The sequence below is a fragment of the Pteropus vampyrus genome, unplaced genomic scaffold (assembly GCF_000151845.1).
Source record: "Pteropus vampyrus isolate Shadow unplaced genomic scaffold, Pvam_2.0 Scaffold347, whole genome shotgun sequence".
Lineage (NCBI taxonomy): Eukaryota > Metazoa > Chordata > Mammalia > Chiroptera > Pteropodidae > Pteropus > Pteropus vampyrus.
Genome location: NW_011889128.1, coordinates 2,169,692 through 2,189,523, shown reverse-complemented (window position 1 = coordinate 2,189,523; position 19,832 = coordinate 2,169,692). Strand labels below are relative to the sequence as shown.

General features: G+C 43.7%; 1 long non-coding RNA gene and 1 pseudogene across 1 annotated transcript; both read left to right on the top strand.

The window, feature by feature from the left end:
- Window positions 1-44: 44 nt before the first annotated feature.
- On the top strand, window positions 45-19,548 carry LOC111730995. Its single transcript, XR_002776907.1, has 4 exons — window positions 45-518; window positions 2,376-2,529; window positions 8,105-8,235; window positions 19,063-19,548. It is a non-coding gene; the product is annotated as an uncharacterized LOC111730995 (long non-coding RNA).
- LOC111731022 lies at window positions 10,885-11,003 on the top strand (annotated as a pseudogene).
- Window positions 19,549-19,832: the final 284 nt, after the last annotated feature.

Here is a 19,832-nt window from a genome sequence, read left to right as displayed (position 1 = left end):
CCTCATGCCCCGCCCCGCGCCTGTCCACGCGCGCCGGCGGCCATGTTGGTAAAGGGCGCCGGGTCTGTCATCTTGGTAAAGGGGCGCTTTCTTTTTCGTTTCGTTGGCTCATTCATTCTGCAAATTTTGAGGAAGAGCCTTTAACATGCCAAGCACCTGGCTAGAATTCGGCGGCACGCAGCCTCTGCCCTCGTGAAGCTTACATCCATTCAGTGCACCCACATTTTAGCCCTACTATGGCCCAGGCGCTGCTGTGAGTTCTAGGACTAGGGCGATAAACGAAATTGCTATAGTCCCTGCCCTTAGGAGGCAGATAAGCAACAAGAGCAAATGAATAAATTAATTGTAAGAAATGAGAAAAACTGTGGGTGTTGTGAACACAACAAACACTCAATGTGCTCAGAGAAAATTGAAGGGAGGAATGGGAAATGTAAACACATGAAAGAGTAGTGGGCAGCGTGATCAAAGTCGAAGGAACAACTGCTGAGGATCTGGGTTCTGAGATGTCCAAGAATATGGTGAGTTCTTGTTCCTCTCCAACCCATTTTCCTTATTTACGAAAGTTGATTTTAAGAAACAAAAACAGGAAAAAGTCCCTAGTGGCAGAGGTGCTACTAGGGTTTGAGGACTGCAAAGAGGAGCAAATCTGTATAAACCAGGCGCTTTCAAACACCAGCGTGAATCAGAATCACCTGGAGGGCCGTTGAAACACGGATTGCCATCTGAGCCCCACTTCCAGAATTTCTAATTCAGTAGATCTCAGGTGGAACCTAATTACATTCCTAATAGGTTCCCAGGTGATGCCAATGCTGCAGGTCCACGGACCACACTTAGAGAACTGTTAATATAACTCATGACTACAGGAAACTTTCACTTATTCTTTCATCAAATATTTACTGTTGCCTACTAAATGACAACCACTGTTCTGAAGATTCAGTGCTGAGCAAAACACACTTGTGTCCTTATGAAAGAGACATTATTTTTAAAGTAATATACAATAAGTAATTAGTTATAATTTTGATAACTGTGTGAAAGAGAAATACAAACCACCATGAGAGTTAACAGCCAAGGGATCTAAGCTAATCTCAAAGCATGGGGTAGGGAGGTGGTCAGGAAATGACATTTATTTAAGCTGTGGCCTGAAAGAAATGTACTTTGCTAGGCAAAGAGAGAAGGCATAGGATATTCTAAGCAGTAGAAAATGAAAGTACAAGAAAAGTCATCTCAGAAGATAATCAGAAAACCCAGGACTGAGGCCAAGTGACTTGTCTTTTCTTGGCTCAGTTTAGTGGATGAAAGACTTTTGGATGAAACAATTGGGAGTGGAATCTCAGCTCTTACAGTGCTGAGGTGTGTTGAGCACATTACTTTCGAAGTCTTGGTTTCACTGTGTAATTGGATGAAATAACAGAAACTCAACTCAGAATGAATTAGAGGTTTGCCTTTGGCTCACTTAACTCCCATAGCTGGACATCCAGAGAGAGGTCAGCTTCAGACTGGGAGTGATGGGGAGCCCTGGATCCATTTCTCCGGGATTTTCTTGGCTCTGCTCTCCTTCACATTAAGATGGCTGCCAGGAACAGCCAGGGTCACAAACATCCCCATTCACATCCAGCAAGAGAGAGCACCTTTTCTCTCATCCTTTCTCATGGCAGTAAGCTTTATACTACTGGTCCTAATTGGCCCAGGCCTGCCCATCTCTGAACTAGCTACTGTGGAGGAGGATGGAATTGCTATGATTGGCTTAGAGAATCAGCCCCTGGAGTTGATTTCAATTTCCCAGAATAACTGGATTTGGTGGAGTCACCACATGTTTACCATATCTCCATTGCCAGGCTGGAGTGAAAATTAAATTTAATGTACACACAAAACACCTAGCACATAAGGCATACAATAAATCACAGCTATTATTAATTTTACTCCAGGGACTTTGTCCAAGTCAACTAAATAACATTTTGTTATTAATATTAATTTCAAGCCTGTCTATTCCAAAAAAACATTTAAGGCTGCTATTACTTTTTGTTGGCACTGCAGGAATGTCCCCCATCCATCTCCTCCTGCCTATTCCTATTGCTACTGCCTCAGTCTCATTCATTTAGTTATTTGCCCAACAAACTTTCAATGAGTTAGTATCAATTTTGTGCCAGGCCTTTTTGCAAAAACTAAGTGTTCCAAATGAATAAGATTCAAGCAGATTGTGTACTGCCTCGTGGTAGAAATAACCACCCAAACAATTACAGCACAGTGAGAGAGGTGCTATAACAGAGATGTGTACAGACCTAAGCACACAAGTGGGGAGGGAGCAACTAAGTACGGGGCAGGGGGCAGTAACTGGAAGGCTAAACAAAGATAGTAATTCAGTTGAGTCTTCACAGAACAACAGAAGTTCACCTGAATGCTGCAGAGTCCCTACTCCTCTTTCCACTCCAAGCTGTCTTCTATTGTACCAAGACTCTTTCCACTGCAACAAGGTTGAGACTCTAAAGCTGGAACTCTATCATAAGGGAAAAAGGGACTATATCATCTCAGGTAAGAGAATCATCCAAAAGGTTGTGTGGATTTCAGACATGGGTCTGAAATGATATCACAGAACTCAATTTCTCTCCATTTCTTGGTTATGCTTCCTCAATTGGGGCGGGGCGGGAGGGTGGTCTTTTATTCACATGGTGGTCTCTAGCATATCTAGGCTTTATCCTCTCCCAGGTTGAATTCTGATAGAGAAGAGATCATGCCTGTTCTACAAACATTCCAGGAAAATAATCTCATTGACTTCGATTGGATCACTCCTGAACCAATCACTGTGACCAGAGAGAATGAGATGCTCTGATTGGCTGGACCTTGGTCATATACTCTACCCCCAGCTCCAGAATAGTTCTTTTAATAGCCAAAACCTCTCTAAGCCCGCACCACAGCTCTGCAAGGCTATCAGAATCTGGAGAATTCTTCCATTTGCAGATGAGGAATCTTGTTGGTTTCTCAACGGGCATAAGAATAACAGTATTATTCAATATGAATTTTTAAAATTTTTTTTTATTTTTCAATTATAGTTGGCATACAATATTATATTAGTTTTCGGGTGTACACTGTAGCGATTAGACATTTATATAACTTATGATGGATCACCCCGATAAATCTAGTACCCATCTGACACCATACATATTTGTTACAATATTGACTATATTCCTTATTTTATACTTTACATCCTCATGACTATTTTGTAACTACCAATTTGTACTTCTTAATCCCTTCCCCTCTTTCACCCACTGTCCTAACTCCCCTCCCATCTGGAAACCCTCAAAATGTTCTCTGTATCCATGAGTTTGTTTCTGTTTTATTTTGTTTCTTAGATTCCACATGTAAGTGAAATCATATGGCTTTTGTCTTTCTCTGTCTGACTTACACAACTCAGCACAGTACCCTCTAGGTCCATCCATGTTGTCGCGGATGGCAAGATTTTGTTTTATTTATTTATTATTTATTTATAGCTGAGTAATAGTCCAATGTATATATGTACCACCTCTTCTTTATCCATTCATCCACTGATGGACACCCACGTTGCCTCCATATCTTGGCTATTATAAATAATGCAAGGAATATATGAATGCACATTTCCCTTCAAAGCAGTATTTTGGGTTTCTTTGGACAAATACCCAGAAGTAGGACTACTGGGTCCCTCTTTGTCTCTTATTATAGCCTTTGTCTGATATAATTATTACTACCCCAGATTTTTCTTTTCATTTCCATTTTCATGAATTATTGTTTTCCATCTCTTTACTTTCAGTCTTTTGCTCTGAAGTGAGTCTCTTGAGGCAGCATATATGAGGGTCTTGTTTTCTTATCCATTCAACCACCTATCTTCTGACTGGAGCACTTAATCCTTTTTCATTTGAAATCATTGTTGATAGATATGTAGTTATTGCCAAGATTTCCTGTAATACTGATTTGGTGTTGATGAACTCCTTTAGCTTTTTCTTATCTAGGAAGCTCTTTATCTGTCTTTTGATTCTAAATGAAAGCTTTGCTGGGTAGAGTAATCTTGGTTGTAGGTCTTCGATTTTCATCACTGAATTAGTGCCAATCCTTTCTGGCATGCAAAGTTTCTATTGAAAAATCAGCATATAGTCTTATGGGATTTCTTTTGTAGGTAACTAATTGCTTTTCTCTTGCTGCTTTTAAGATTCTCTCTTTGTCTTTAACCTTTGTCGTTTTAATTACGATGTGTCTTGGTATGAGCCTTTTGGGTTCATCTTGTTTGGGATTCTCTGCTTTTCCAGGTTGGGAAAGTTTTCTGTCATTATTTCTTCAAATAGGTTTTCAATTCCTCGTTCTCTCTCTTCTCCATCTGGTACCCCTATGATGTGAATGTTGGTACGCGTGATGTTGTCCCAGAGACCCCTTAAACTATCCTCATTTTGGAGGTGGAACTCTTTTTCCTTATTACTCCTCCAATTGGGTGTTTTCTACCTTATCTTTTAAATCGTGGATTCAGTCTTCTGCATCTAATCTACTGTTGATTCTCTTTAATGTTATCTTCATTTCAGTTATTGTATTCTTCATTTCTGACTGGATCTTTTTTATGTTTTCTATCTCTTTGTTAAAGTTCTCACTGAGTTCATCTACTCTTCCCCTAAGTTCATTAACCATCCATATAACCAGAGTTTTGAACTCTGCATCTGGTAGATTGTTTGTCTCCATTTTGTTTAGTTCTTTTTCGGACCTTTGTTCTGTTCTTTCATGTGGTACATGTTTCTTTGTCTCCTCATTTTGGCTGCCTCCCTGTGTTTGTTTCTATGAATTGGATAGAGCTGCTATGTCTCCCAGTCTTAGTAGCATAGCCTTCTGTAATAGGTATCCTGTGGGGTCCAGTGGCGCAGTCTCCCTGGTCACCTAAGCCAGGTGTTTCAGGTGTGTCCCTTGTATGGGTTGGGTTGTGTGTGCTCTCCTGTTGTTCTTGAGCCTTAGTTGCTGCTTGTATGTCAATGAGGGACTGACCCTCAAATTGATTGTTTGTGAAGACTGGCCATGACTACAGCAGAGGAGCTGTTATATAGGGACTGACCCTACAAAGTAGGATTTGCTTTAGCAAGGCTCTGCTGCCTGCCCTTTGTGTGCATTGTCCTCGGATACAGCCTCAGGTAGTGCTCCGGCTTGATCAGAGTGGCCGCTGAGTGTGCTGGCCTGGGGACTCCTGGGAGGGGCCCCACCACAGGCCAAGTTCAGCCAAGTTCAGCCTGTGCCCTGCCTGGGTCCACCTGGCACAAGCCACCAAGGAATCTACAGATGAGCACCACTCATTCTGGCCTTGGAGGTGCCTTGAGACGCCAAGCCACAAACCGAGGCCAGCTGCCACTAGTGCCGGGCTCAGGCTTCTCAACAAGAAGTACAGGGCATACAGTGGCCAGATGCTGCTTGTTTGGGTTTTGTGAACCTTGGAGAGATTTTAGGAAAGAACATTATGAACCAAGACAAGCCATTTGTATGGAAAAGCCAGTGGAAGTGTCTTAAGTGGGCCTGCAAGTTGAGCGAGGCAGGGTCTCAGGGAATCAGCAGAGCAGGGCGACCAGTGTTAGCCAGGTTGATAGAGACCCAGATATGGTGGCTGCCTGCATCAATACACCAGGAAGGGGAAGGCTCAACAAAGGAACAATGTCCTCTGCCAGCACATCTGTCTGGGAGAAAGTCGCCCCTCCAGCCCTTGCCCTGAAGCCAATTTAGTTCCTCCTTGAATGTCTCAGTGCCTTTCAAGCTGCTGCGCCAGCATTGGAGCTCAGAGCGAGTGAGTCAGTCAGCAAGTAAGTCTGTGTGCGGGCACCCTAAGAGGAGCTGCCCTCTGTCTCACCCAGCCACGTTCTCCACTGATTTTTTACAGCCAGAGGTTGTGGGGACTTCTCTTCCGGGCACCAGAACCCTGGGCTTGGGAGCCAGGTGTGGGACTGGGACCCCTTGCTTCTCCAGGGAGTCCTCCGCAGCTGAGATATCCCTCCTGATTCTCAACTGCCACACGCAGGTGTTGGACCAGCCTGTTCCACGTCTCTGCTCCTCCTACTAGTCTTGGGGTGGCCTCTTCTGTGTGTTCCCACTTGTAGGACTTCTGTTCAGCTAGACTTCAGGCAACTCCCAATTATGGCTGTTCTGTAGTTTAGTTGTAATTTTGATGTGGTGAGAGGAGGCAAGCACAGCATTTACCTACTCTGCAATCTTGACCAGAAGCTCTGGGTTGAGTCCTTTTCTCTTACACAGCTGTGTGGCCTTGAGCACATCACTCAAACTCTCTGTACCTGTTTCCTTATCTATAAAATAAAAACAATATTTGTACCTACCTGGTCAGGTAGGTACCTGTATCAGTCAGATTTTATCAGGAAACTCTAATTAGAATGTGAAGAATTGACAAGGGGGCTATTTAAAAAGGGCAGTGTGTAAGGAAACCCTACAAAGGGTAATAGAGTACCCAGGTCTAGTTCGAGGACAATTAGTATCCCTACATCTGGAGGGGCAGGAGGAGGAACAGTTACCAGAATCAGACAAGGGAATCATGTGAATGCCGCTGAAGGAAGCAGCCATCCAAGGTGATCCTGCGGGGAGCAAGCCAATGAGGTAAATACTCTGACTCACTGTCTTCCCTCCCTCTATCTCCAAATGGGGCTCCCCATTAGACAAACCCAACCGGAAGCCAGAAAGCAAGGAAGACTGGTGATGTAGTTCATAGAAGCCAACCTTCTGGGCACAGGGCTGGGTAGAGAAAGAGAACAGGACTTCCGGGTCCAAATGGAAGAGACCCAGCAGAGCACATTAGTGTGGTAATGCTCATGAGTGTGTAGTACTATGCCTGGTACATTAAAAGATTTTTAATAAATTTTAGTTATTAATAATTATTATTTCCAGCCTAGTTCCAGCCCACCTTTCCATCTGCTCCTCTTCTACAACTCACCAAGCTAGAATCGTCATGGCTTCTGGAAAAAAAGGCAGACTCATTGATGTCTCTGAGCCTATGCTTTTGTCGTTCCACCATCTAGAATGTTTTTTCCTTCATCCCTTTGCCTTCCTTTCAAATTCCTACTCAACCCAAAGGCCCAACTCATATGTCTCCTACTGAGCGACCTTCCTTGCCTCCTCTCACCACATCAAAATTACAACTAAACTACAGAACAGCCATAATTGGGAGTTGCCTGAAGTCTAGCTGAACAGAAGTCTTATAAGTGAGAACACACAGAAGAGGCCACCCTAAGACTGGTAAGAGGGGCAGAGATGTGGAACAGGCTGGTCTGACACCCACATGTGGAATAAAAGGCTGTTTATAAACATCCATTAATATGATTAATGGAGAAATTTTCCCTGAAAACTTACCTAATGGTGGCATACAACAGGAATTATCCATGAGTACAGCATAATGGGGGAGAGGCCTCTAATGTTCAGCCATATCTGCCTCTGCTGTCTTCTAAGTAAAAGGGAGGATTACACTTCCCCACTCCTTGCAGTTGGGCAGGATAATGCCAACTGAATAGAAGTGACTTGTGTCACTTCTGGGCCAGAGCATTTCCTTGCCTGTGCAAATCCCTCTGATTCTGCTCTCCCCTGCCTTAGTGAATCCTGAGCTGTCATGTTGAGATTGTGGCATCATGAGATGGAATGACTACATGGGTCAGAACACCTCCCTGACCCTACCAAGCTAGAAGAACGAGCAATAAATAAACTTTTGTTTTGAGGCACTGAGATTTAGGGGTGGTGTGTTCCTGTAGCATAACCTGGCCTTTCCTGACCGATACACATGATCATGTGTGGTAGTTGGTCTACAAAGGTGAGCTACCACTGAATCAGGTCTGTCAGTATTCACAGCCTGTGTAGTCTCCTGTCCTCAAATCTGACCCTGTGAATGCACTTCTGACCAATGAAATGGAGGGAATACAGCATGACTTCCAAAGTTAGATCTTAAAAAGTTTTACAGTTTTTGCCTGGGTTTCTTGGAATGTTCCCTCTGAGGCAAGCCAGGCACAATATAAGAAGTCTGATTACCTGAGAATGCCATGCTGTGAGGAAGTCCTAGATAGCCATATGGAAAGACCAAGTGGAGAAAGAGTATTGCCTGACTAGCCTCTTTCTGCTGCAGCTAGGCCAGCTGAGATGCCAGCCATGTAATTGAAGAGGCCATCTTGGACAATTGAGCCAGTCATGACTTCTGAAGACTCCAGCCCCAGCACCTCTCTGACTATATGACTGAAACCACAGGAGAGGCCCCAGGTAAGAAACACCTAGCTAGGCCCAGTCCAGCCGCAGAACTGTGAGAGATAATACTAAGTTACATTTTAAGTCATCGCATCGTATTGTGGGAGGATGGGATTAGTTGGCGCCTCCCTCAGGTTGGAGTTCTAAGAGAGAAGGCATTGTTCTCATTTGGAGGAGCATTTGTTTTCAGGCTGTCCAACATCCATCTCTTTTGAGGTTTTCTTCCTCTCACAGTAAGGGATTGAAATCAAAGGTTTTCTTTTCTCTAGCCAAAGGGAGGAGCACATGGCCAAAACTAGAGCAGATGGACTCCACCACCAGGAATTTGAATATTTAGACAAAGAGATTAAAATGGTCAGACTAGTGCTCACTTCAGCAGCACATATACTAAAACTGGAACAATAAAATGGTCAGACTATGCTCTAGATGCATACATGTCACTCTATGTAATAAGTCCCCCTCTTAACCTCTAGAGTTACCCATCTCCAAGCCTCCTGTTGACTCCACAAGTAGCCCATTTCCTTCTAAGAAATTCACTTTTATTTCCATCAGTCACAGTTGATGTCAGGGTAGGCTATGCTGCTGTAACAAACAACCTTAACACAGTATAAGTTTATTTCTTGTTCATGTCACAATCACAGGGGAGCAGAGGAGCTCTGCTCCACACAGTCATTTGGCAGAGGAGCTCTGCTCCACACAGTCATTCAGGGTCCCAGACCTTTTCCATCTTGGGGCTCACCCTTCCTTTAAATCCCTGGAGTCATCAGATCTTATGTGTCTGCTGGCAAACAGAAAAAGAGAAATTGTGGAGCATTCCACAGCAGGTTCTTTAGGAGAAAGATATATCAATTCTGCCCCAAATTCCATTGGCTAGGAATGGAAGATATATCACTTCTGCCCCAAATTCCATTGGCTAGGACTTAGCCATATGGCCCCACTCAACTGCAAAGGAGACTAAGAAATGTAGTTTAGCTGTATGCCAAAATGAAAAATAAGCAGGGTTTATTTTGCTACTATTGCTTGCCACCAACCAAAGTATATCTTGACTAATACACTCACCATTGTATTTTCAGCTCCTAGCCCCATATCTGACACAGAGTGTCTTTTATAATAACCCTCACCAGGCTCAGAATAGTTAAGTAACTGGATGAAGGTCACCCAGCTAGTGACTGGCGGAGCCAGGATTCAAAGCCAGTGTTCTTTCCATTGTCCCATGATGCCACCCGAAAATTCTATCCATGTGCTGAGCCCTAAGCTGTTTGGAAAAATGAATCAATAAGAGCCAGTCCCTGGCCCAGAATTCACAACAAAAGAGAAAAGCTAAAGTGCAGCCTGAGTTGGCCCAGATTTAAAGACCAGCTCAGGACAACAACAGGTGTGATAGTACATACTTCAGTGCCAAGTGCACTGCACAGACAAATGTGGAGAGCAGAGAGATACACTTTGGGCTGAACCAAATGGTCTGGGAAATCCTCAGAGACAAGGCAGAGCTCAAACATCAAGAGAAGCTGTGTGCACACAAATTCTTCCAAGGACACTTCAGATTCGGGCTCTGGTCAATCAGTGCATTGCACTGAATCTGACAGCAGGCAATTTGGACCTTGGGTCTCAGCCTACCTGCCTACATGCAACACTATTTGTCATGGGCTGAACTTCTCAGGACCATTTTAGTTTGTATGAGAGAAAAGCAATTCAAATCGGCTTTAATGAACATATATATATTAAAAGTCTAGGTGTAGATGGCCTTCAGGCACAGCTTGATCTGGGGTTCCTACCAAGTTCTTGGGACTTGGTCTCTCTGTTTCTTAGTTTTTGCTTTGCTCTTATCCAAGCTCTCTCCCCTAGTGGTAGACCCTGGCTGCTCCAGGCTATCAGTGTCTCAGGAATAACTCAAAAGGAAAGAAAGATTTTCTTCCTGAACTGTTCTGGAAAGAGTTCTAGAATTTATTCTCCAACCGGAACTGCTTGGGCCATCACTTTTGAGCTGTGTAGAATCTGGCTTGAAGTCCTGGATGGCGTAGATGCCCCACATACCGACCATATCTGTGCTCTGTCACCCTTCCATTTTCAGGCCATGGTGATTTCAGCTAAGGGAGGATACAGAGGGGACTTCTCACAGAAAGGGATACCTCAGGCAAGCACCTTCCCTTGGAATAGTCAGGAACCTGCCCAACATATTATGACACATGCTATAGTAGACAGGTCTGAATTTCCCTCAAACATTTCAGTAAATGAAGGCCTTTGCTGCCCAGAAAGGGAGCAAAGGAGATGTAGTAGGTCCCAAGATTGACAATGGTTGCTGGACTACCTCCTCCATCCTCCAGCCTGCTTGAAGAGCCAAGATTTTCTGCTGAATATCCTTGAATAGCATTACCTTACCTATGTGACTCACTTTGAAAAATAGAGCCTGGCCTGGGGACCACCAGGACAAAACTGGTGGCTGAGCCTGGGCTTAGCAAGATGGAGGATAGTTAGGAACTGTCTGGCACATATATGGTTCAGAATTCAAGATATTGTTACTCTCTGGGCATAGTTTGTAACAATAAATAGAAACCCACTTCTAATTTAGATAAAGTGATAGTATACATTAGAAATGCTTTCAGCAGCAAGTAATAAAGACTTAAAAATGAGGACTCATTTTTCTTGCTTAATAGACAGTAAGTAGTCTACAGCCATGCTACCCTGAACAAGCCCAATCCTGTCTGATCTCAGAAGCTAAGCAGGGTCGGACCTGGTTAGTACTTGGATGGGAAACTACCTAGGAAGACCAGGTGCTATAGGCATAAAAATTTTTTAAAAAATAAGGAATTGTAAGCTGACAGGGTCCTTGCAATCTGTGAGGTCAACCAAGGGTTGCTTCGCCTAAAAAAAAAAGTAAATAAATAATGTTGTGGAGACTCAGCTGCTCAATGGTGCCATGGGACCTCTGATTCACTTAGCTTTGCTCTCATGGTAGCAAGATGGCTGCTGCAGCTCCAGGCATTGTGTTCACATTCTAAGTAGAAAGCAGAGGGAGAAACATGTTGCCAACCACACCTTGCTCCTCATTTGGATAAAGTGAAACCTTTCTGAAAACTTTGAGCAGCCTCCTGCTCCTATCTTATTAACCAGAACTCAGAAATACAGCTTCCCTAACCTGTAAGAGAGGGTAGGAAAGGTAACTTTTAGCTTTTCTAGACTGTACAGTGGCAGAAGAGAAAATTAGGTAAGGAATGCCAAATAATGTCAACCACAGGAAAGTTTATAATCAATATAGCAGGATAATATTTTGGGACGATTTACCTATGTTCTTTTCAATTTTCTTATATTTTCTTTTTTCTCCCCTACTGTCAAGCCGAAATATGTGCTTGTCACCTCAAGAGAGGAATATGAGAGGGTGGGAAGCAGAAAAAGCCAAGAGTCTGACCTGTGTCCCAATAGCTTACATTCTTATTGTAGAAACATAAAGACCAAAAATAGGCTTATCACCTTCAGATCAGGAATAGTCTCCTGAGGTTCAGGGGAAAAGAAAGAAGCAGGAGAGAGATAATAAAAAATAGAGTTTGTGAAGTCTCTGAAGGCAAGACCCTGAACCTTACTTCTTGTAGGAGAATGGCAAAACTCCAGAGAGAGATTTGAGAAACCCAAGAGCAGATGGAAAGAATGCTTTATAGAGTAGCCTGGTTCCCAGCAGGTGTGGGAGCAACAGAACAATCCCTGAGCCTTGAGGTTGGTCCAGAAGAGGCCAAAGAGCTGCACAGACAGAAATAAGGTGGCCTGTGCAAGTTGAAGGTCAGGGGCAGATGGCTGAGGGCTGCTGTCTTGGGCACACCTATATGGACAGAGGACTGCAGGATAGACACTGCCCACCATAGCTGGGCACTTCAAAGCCACCCAGGAATTAGACACATTCATATAAAAGGGTGAAAGTGCCATCCTGGCTTGAAATAGAAATCTTGCTGAGTTACGGAAAACATAAAGAAAGTTCTTTATGCACCCTTGAGGGCGTGGACTGAGGTCATACTCTATGGCAGAGAGTCTGGTTGCCTCCCCCCAGCATCCATTCTCCCCTTGTTCCTTAGGAATGAACCCTTGTTTTTAGCTAGGCATATTGCACAGACTCCCTTGGGCAAAGTATGATCATGTGACTAAGAAGTAGCCAATAAGATGTGAGCAAAATTGCTCTGTGGGACTTACAGGAAGTAGACTTAAAAGGGAGAGATCTACTCTTTGCCCTTTCTTCCTGTTGCTGTATGATATAAGGCAGCTCCAGCAGCCATCTTTGTCCAAGAAGTGACCTTGAAAATAGAAGGTGGGAGAGAAAGTGGAGCCTGAGTCTATGTGCCATGGCCATATCATCTTGCACTGTTTGCCTCCACACTTATTTAATGTGAATGGGAAATGCACTATATTGGTCTGTTTGCGGTGCCATAACAGAGTGCCACAGGCTGGGTGGCTTAAATGACAAAATGTATTTTCTCACTATTCTGGAGGCTAGAAATCCGAGATCAAGGTGTCAGCAGGTCGCTCTCCTTGGCTTATAAATGGCTGTCTTCTCCCTGTCTTCACATGATCTCCCCTCTATATATCTGTTTCCTAACCTCCTCTCCTTATAGGACACCAATCACGTCAGATTAAGGCCCACCCTAATGACCTCATTTTACTTGATTTACTTCTTTAAAGACACCATCTCCAAGTACATTGACATTCTGAGGTGCTGGGGTTCAAGACTTCAAAATATGAATCGAGGGGGGTGAACACCACTCCATAACATATATTTGCTAGCAGGAGCCGGGCCTGCCTAGCAGTGCATCTCTGGGTAAATAACCCCCTGCCCTTTCTGAGACTCAGTTTTCTCCTTTGTGAAGCAAGGGGCTTAACATGCTGATGGCTGCTGTTGTGCGTTTTGCTTCTCAAAGCTCCCTCTAAGGCTGCTTTTCACCTAAATTTAGGGCCAATCTGTCCTCATTGTGGGCTTGGCGGAGCTGAAGAAAGCTGTGGGTTGACTCACAAAGTGATGGCTGTGGGCCTTCAGCCTCCCCTCCCCTGGTTCACTCCCAGTGTTTCTTCCTCTCCTGCCGTGAGGCTCTGAACTGGCTCAGGCCCTCTACTGACTGTTGACTGCCCTCCCAGGATGCTCTTGGAGGACACGTGGATAAGAGTTGTGGACAAGGCCTGTTCCCAAGGCCAGCATCCTTGCCTAGCCTGCCCTGGACCTCAGAGAAGGGGCGAGAGTTACATTGGACAAAAATCAATGCTAGGTGCTTTTCATGGCTAGCTCAAGAACCCTCATTTTATGGTTGAAAAAACTGAAGCAACTCCTTTACACTTACTTACACCTGTGCCTTGAGTCCCAGCCCCTCCCACCTCTCTGAGAACTTCTCCATATTTTCTCCCAACTGGAATCCATCCCATTAATCTTTTAGAATAATTCACCAATTTAAAGAAAAATAACTAAAAGCAAGAATAAAGTTACATTTGTCATCACGTTCCCCATTCTCCCCATGCTCCAACCCCTTTGTGGTAACCACTTTTTACTTTTTTCCTCAGTGTGTTTTTATGCAAATACAAATACATTTCCATATTTCCCATTTCCCCCATGTCTTACACAAAAGATGGTACACTAAATATACTCTTCCTCCTCTTGGTTTTTTTTTCACTTAACAGTTTATCCTAGCAATGTTTCCATTACAGTACATATAAACTTTTTTCATTTTTTTGTAGCAGCAAAATATTCCATTTTACACATGTACCAGAGTTTATTTAATCAGTCCCCTGTTGGTGGCCTCTTGGGCTATTTCCAGTCTTGTGAGAAAAAAGTCAACAGGAACAACAACCAACACACCACACACACACACTCTTTCATCCATGCCAAGTAGCTCTGTAGCATAAATTCCCAGAAGTGAGACTGCTGAGTCAAAGGATAAATGCATTTGTAATTTTGACAGATAAGATAAATTGTCAATCACAAGAATTGTATGAATATGCACAATCTATCTGAAATGTACACAAGGGCCTGTCTTTCGCCTCACAAGAGTCAAAACTGACAAACTAGGGAAAAATATCTCATATCATAAATAAAGGGCTCTTCTGCCCAATATATAGAGTTCTTAAAATCATTAAGAAAAAGACCAATTAACCAATAGCGAAATGGGTTAAAGAATTAAAGAGATATTTTCTAAAGAAAAATTTTCTCCTAGACCAATAAAAGGTGACAAATTCATTCATAATAAAAGAAATGCCCATCAAAACTATAATGAGAGGATTGTTTTCACCTATCAAAGAGTGGCAAAAAAAATTCAAAAGTTTGACACTTCATCATTATTTATACATTCTCAAAGTTCTTCCTTCTGAAAAAATTAGTAAAGTAACTCTCACTTGCCCTCTCCATACACTTCCTTATTTCCCTTTTCCACAAGCAAACTCTGGAAACAACTACCTAATGTCACTGCCTCCATTTGCACGCCTACTGCCAGGGCAGCAGTTCTCAACTGGGGGCGATTTTGCCCTCCAAGAGACATTAGGTAATATCGGGAAATGATTTTGGTTGTCACAACTGGGATGTGGGGTCCTGCTAGCATCTAGTCAGGGATGCTGCTAAACATCCTTCAAAGCACAGGACAGCCTCCCAGCACAGAATCATCCAACTCAAATGTCCACAGTGCCAGGGTTGAGAAACACGGCATTCAGGTTGCCTCTGGCATCAAAGTTAAGTCCAGTGGACTTGTTCTAAGTCTTCCTCTCATCCCCTCAGCAGCATTCCGCATCGTTGACTCTCCCTCTCTCCTTCTTGAAAAGCTGACTCTGTGACATCGGCTTCCCTTTCTCCATTCCCTTTACTGGCTCATCTCCTTCTAGGTGGCAATTAAATATGGGGGTTCCCCAAGATGGGGTCCTACACCTTCTTTCCCCTCATTCCACACTAACCCTAGTTGATGTCGCCTACTCCCTTGACTTTAATCACCATCTTCCCAAACCTCACCTTCAAGCTTCATTTCTGTACATCCAGCTTCCTGTTCCACAATTCCACCTGGACGTTTCCAAGGCCCCTGGACCACCAGGCCAAGCTCACTCTCGTGACCCTCTGCACCAGCCCCTCTTGGCATTCCCTATTCCAATGACTGGCAAAACCAGCAGTCTAGATATGCAAGCCAGAGCCTAGAAGTCATCCTCAACACCTCCCTCTTCCTCAAGTCTCGCCAAGGCCCGAGATCCACCCTCAAAATATCTTTCTAGTTCATCCACTTCTCCCACTCCCACTCCCACTGCTACCAGTCTGCTCCAGGCCACCACCACCTTTAGCCCAGTCCACTGTACCATCTCCTGCATTGGCTCCCCACCACCACTCTGCCCCCCAATAGCCAGAGGGAGCTTTTCAAATCACAAATGTGATTATGTCCCTGATTGACCTCTGATTGCTCTGATGATCAAATCAAAACCCTTAACCTGCTGACAAAGCCTGGTCCCTGCCAGCTTTATGTCACTGTGGCAGAGGGGACCCGTGCCCCAAATGACCTTGCAGGGGCCTTCCCACCTGCAATATTCTATAATTCAGGCTCCTGGCCATTTATAGCCCTTAGGCTGGCTATACAGTGACACTTGAGTGACACAAACCTGAAAGAACTGGGTGGCAAACTATGTTGCTAGTTGGGGGAAGAACATTCTAGACAAAGGAACAGGAAGTGCAAAGACCCTTTAGGAACAAGACTACTTGAATTATCTATCTTTCCCCACATACTTATTGGCTGTTTCTGGTTATTTTGAAACTGCCAGTTCATGATCTCTCCTCTTTGTTCTATTGGTTTTGTGGTCCTTTTCTTTCTGACTTATAAGAGCTGATTTAATATTAAGGATATTAGCCTTTATCCATCATTTGTATTCTACACTTTAAAAATAGTTGGCCATTTCTAGGGGTTTTGTTTGTGGTAGTTTTTGCTGTATAGAAAAATTTTAATTTTTTTATAGTCAAATTTGTGATTTCTGAGCTTGGTTTCTCACCTAGAAAACACTTTCCCACTGAGTTTATTTTTTAAACTGTATTCATATTTTCTTCTAATTCTTTTATAGTTTTATTTTTAACTTTGAAATCTTTGATCCATCTGTTGTTTCCTATGCTTTCAACGAGTGAGACATCCAGTAAGTGACGATCCAGATTTAGATTTTTGAAAGCCTATTGAGTTACCCATCCATTCCTCCAAATTTGAAATGCCCTGGTGTCAGGTACCACTATACTCGATTTGGCGGTAGAGTGGGGGCCGTGGGCGGGGGTGGGGGGGGGGGGGGTGGGGGGTAGTGGCGTGGCGAGGCGGGGGAGGGTTGTGGTAGCCTCTGCCTGTAGGTGGTGCTAGAGGTAGACTTCGAGGCTGGAGGAATGAAAAAGACACATGACCCTGGGGCAATGGTGATGCTAAAGGTTGGGTGGCTTAAAGGGCTTAAGCCCTCCCACCACTTCATCAGATCTGCTCCAAAGTCATCCCAAATAAACACGTCTTAAATTCAACAGCACCCCTGCTCTCCACTGCCTCAGAGCAAACTCTTCTTCCTCTTGTATTTAGATTGTTATCCTAAAGAGACCTACAGAGAAATTCTGGAACTGATCTTACTTGGTTTCAGAAGCAGAGATCATAAGGCCTAAGGGGCTGCTCTCGCAGATCTAAGACCTGCCTGGCTGACATCCGCACACAGCTACCCACCCACAAAGCTTATCTTTGCCACGCTGAGCTCACCCAACATATAGACCCACAGACAGCATTCTCTGCCCTCACTCGCGGGTTCCTCCTCCCTGCCATATTCCACTGAGAAGAAGGATCCAGGCCTGGACACAGTCCCCTGGTGCCAGGGACTGATCCCACTGGGCCGGGTATCCAGTTCCTTCACTAGGCCACCAGGCTTCTTCAGCTGTGGCTGGTGCCACTGGAGTTCTTTGGGCAGCTCCGTCACAACACAGGGTCATGTGGCACAGCAGCTGTCTCACTGAGGGAAGGGCTGCTGCTCGCAGAAGAGGCATTCCACTTCTTTTGTACGGGTCCCCAAGGACAGACATAGGGCTGGTAGGTGAAGGCACAGGGGCCCTTCCCATTGCCAGCAGCTGTCTTGGAAAATAGTGAGTTCCCTATCCCTGATCTTCTCCCCTCAGGTATTAATGTAACTCACCACTCATCTCTTGTGTCACTCAAGCATCACTTTATGAGTGAGACCATCCACGACCACCTTATCTAAAATTGCGAGCCTCCCACTCCATCCTTCTTCCTTGCTCTACTTCCTTAGCACTTATCATCATATATTTTATTAATTTACCTTGTTTATTATCTGTCTCGCACCATTAGAATATAAGCTCCACAAGGGCAGGGATTTTATCTGTTTTGTTCATTACTGAATCCCTCGTATCTAAAATAGTCCCTGGTACCTAGTAGGTGCGCAATAGACATCTCTTGAACACATTCCTCCCAATAACCTTCAGAGGTTACTTATTTTCATCCCCATTTCACAACTATAGAAACTGAGGCACATGAAATAACTGGCCTTAGCAGCAGCCCCGGATTGTCAGTCCCAGGCATCTATGTCCAGGGCCTGTGCCCTTAACTCCGCACTGTACTGCAGTTACAAAATGCTTTTGCACCAGTGTCTGTAACAAGTCTGCAAACAACCAAATTTCCCATCAGTTGGTTATCCTGTAATAGTGTATAAATAGTGGATCTATATGCGCTCGTTTGGAACAATCTCCAAGATATTGCTGAGTGAAAATAGCAAGACGCAGCATATCACATTGCATGTGTTCTTATCTGTAAGAAATAAACAGGATATTTATACACACATAGGTTGAAAGAGCAGAGAAATGTTCTGAGGGGATTCTCTAGAAACTGTTGACAAGGTAAAGGGGAGCAGCCCGGGGTTCTCTAGAGGAAGCCTTCGCATTCCATTTTGTATTGCTAGTATTTTAAATCATGCACATGATTTACTTTTTTTTCAGTGACGTAAATCTTCCACATAGTTTAATACTCAGAAGAAGCTACAGGGCTTGCATAAAACATTAGCAGGCCCCTATCATACTTTTTACTCCTAGAGGCAGTGAATTGAGCTCTTTCAGCTGTTCCTTCTGTTTGCCATTCGCTTGCTAAATCAGGGTTTCTCAGACTTTAAGGAGCATGTGAATCACCTGGGGTCTTGTTAACATACAGGTTCTGATTCAGCTGGTCTAGGGTGGGGTCCAAGATTCTGCATGTCTAATAAGTTCCCAGGTGATGCTGATGCTGCTGGTCCATGGATCATTTTTTTAAACAGTAAGGTTCTAAATAACGTGTTAATACAGCTATTTCTTGATTTTTCTGTTTTTGTTCTTACTTTGTAATATAAAAAAATGAAAATTTAATTTCCTTGTACCCTTGTCCCCCTCTCCCACACACACATCCGGTCCTCATCCTTCCAATGTAATTATAGTCCCCATTTGGTTAAAATCATTTTTAGCATTTATATTATTATGCCTTTATATATAATATTCACAGCTCAGCCATATAGTATACTAAGTTTATGTTTCTTTATTGAACACAGTTTTGTTTTCCCTGAAGTTAATAATTGCTTCAGTTTTTTTTTCATTTCACCTTCAGTAATGCATTCTCCAACCTGACAAAACTGGAAATCTCTTCTTGGTAGCTTCAAACACATCATATAAGCTACACCTTGGAGCCTCTGTCCTCTTGGACCAATATGGACTGGTTGTTCCATATATTTCCTCAATTAAAAAGACCCAAAAATCGACTGGTAAACTGTTTGTGGCAGGAAGCAGAGAGAAGGGTTCAGAGCCTCAGGTGTGAATTAGGCCTTTATAATTGCTAACTGTACCATATTCTCCCTTCTTCCTTTTAGTGATACCCCACCCCTGCCACAGTTTTATGCATTTGGTTGTGCAGATAGAGACTGAATTTCCCAGTCTCCCTTGCAATTAGGAGACCAACTACTTGCTGACAAAACACAGTGGAAGTGAGGAATGCCACTTCTGCATCACCCCATCTTTCCTCCTTCTTGAGGACTAAAACATGAATATGGTGCGCATAAGCCAGCTTCAACCAAGAGGACCGCATACCTCCAGACTGTTATCTGAAGAGAAATAAAATTCCATCTTGTGATAAAGAAAACTTGGACCGATTCTGGTTTGAGACATAACTTTTTGCACGTGTTGTAATTCACAAGCTCCTCTGGGAAGACCCTGGCATTCTTGACAAAAACGCTTAAGCAACATTCTAATAAACTTTAATTCAAGTAAGACTTCTAGGAAGCAAGCTTCCTATCCACTTAGCGGTCAGTTATACAGGGTGCTAATGACCTGAAATCAGACATTCTTTTGCTCTTGCATCTGGCCAAAAAATATCTAACTATTCTCTTTCCTATAAAAGGTTTCTTTGACCCAGCCTGGTCATAGCTGCTTTCCTCATGGCAAACCTGAAATAAAACTTTGGCGTATGCTCCTAATTAGTCAGAAGACTTGTTTGAGCCACTATATTGTGGGGCCTCTTTGTTACAGCAGCTCGGCTACGACCTAACTAATAGGGAGAGAAGGGCCATCTTCCACCCACTCCCACTGGGCAGAGAATTTCCCCCAGGTGGGACCCTTTGCTCTCTGTGTCCCACGTGTGCTG